At 37.1% G+C, this 1,450-nt stretch overlaps 1 long non-coding RNA gene across 1 annotated transcript; it reads left to right on the top strand.

Annotated features, from left to right (window-relative positions):
* The first annotated feature begins 647 nt into the window (after nt 1-647).
* Nucleotides 648-1,167, top strand: LOC138137317 (uncharacterized). The gene is made up of 2 exons (XR_011161689.1): nt 648-775; nt 833-1,167. It is a non-coding gene; the product is annotated as an uncharacterized lncRNA (long non-coding RNA).
* The last annotated feature ends 283 nt before the right edge of the window (nt 1,168-1,450 follow it).

The following is a 1,450-nucleotide window of genomic DNA, read 5'->3' as shown; positions in this document are numbered from 1 at the left end:
TAGAAATCGAGCATTTATTGTTTGTCCGTCTACGGGCATATCGGACTCCAACGTGTATACTAATGAAACAGGTAAACGCCAAATGATCCTGATGATGATGATGTTTGACCCTGAGGAACAAGAGGAAAATTCTCAAGAGGAATTCCCGAATTCATAAACTCTGATGAATTCAGCTCATCTATACCGATCGATCCAGATTATTTGGATCCGTCTACGTTACAAAGAGATCAAAAAGAGTAAAACAGTAAACTTCTACCGCATCGTGGACTATGCCCACCGGGGACACTACGTAAAAAAAACGCACCCTATTGCTCTACCTCTGTGGTGGTGTGGAAAAGAATAAAAAGTACAAAAGTAATAGAAATTCTCGATTTCTACACGCTGTAACTACGAAACTATTGATCTGACAAAAAAAACATAAAGAACAAAAAATGTAGAGAATGGCATGCTCTACATTTTCTGTAATAACTTAGATAGACATATCTCGCACGGATAATGAAATAATCGCAGAAATGTGATTTTTCACCCCTATTTTCCAGTATGGCGGGGCGAGCGCCAACCCCCCAAGGTCGCAAACTCGGCAATATTAATAACATGCGTAATAGAAGATACCTGCCAAGTATAAACTTTCTGTACCTTTTGCAACGTAAAACTACTTCCTGCTAAATCTCGAGAACAATACGAGAAAGAATATATCTTGTTTAATGAGTGGAAAGCAAAAAACCACGTGATGGTTGTGGATGAAGATGCAATTTTAACTTACTTGCATGAAAAGGTATGTATATAATAAGTTTGCAGTTCGGTATTTTTAGTTGTTTATTTTTATTTATAGTCACAAGTCCTGAAACCATCGTCAGTCTGATCTAAATTTTCGATGTTGAAGGCGACTTTGAATGTAAAGGAAAATATTGACATCGGCGCGTTTTTGAAAGTTATAGCGTTTTTAAAACGTAATGCAGTAGGATACGAGGCAAAAAAATCTAAAGTATTAACGATAGAGGAAGTGAACACATTTTTGAAGGAGGCTGACGATAATGGGTACTTGCTGATGAAGGTCGCTCTTCTGTTCGGGATCTGCGGGGCGTGCAGAAGAGAGGAACTTCATTCTCTGCATGTTGGTGACATTGTGGAACAGGGTTCCTCTTTATTTATTACGCTTTCGGATACGCATGAAACATTTTCTTCCTGTAAAATGCCATTCATCCAAGAGTTGGATCTGAGATTTCACGAAGTTTTTTCACATCTGGTTCCTCGTACCTGACACATTGTATTTTTTTTTCGATCTGTTGAATCAATGCTCTGATATAAATTTTCGTAAAAGTCTGGAAATGCTCCCAGTTGGCTTTTCTCTAAAAGATAATAATGGAAATTTTCATTAAATAATCAACAATGTTAATCATATTAACTTACTAGCTTATCTTGGAGGTACTCATTTTCATGTTGTAGTTTT

The sequence above is a fragment of the Tenebrio molitor genome, chromosome 8 (genome assembly GCF_963966145.1).
Source record: "Tenebrio molitor chromosome 8, icTenMoli1.1, whole genome shotgun sequence".
Classification (NCBI taxonomy): Eukaryota; Metazoa; Arthropoda; class Insecta; order Coleoptera; family Tenebrionidae; genus Tenebrio; species Tenebrio molitor.
Note: the sequence above shows the minus strand (reverse complement) of the source record. Positions and strands in the feature narration are given on the sequence as shown.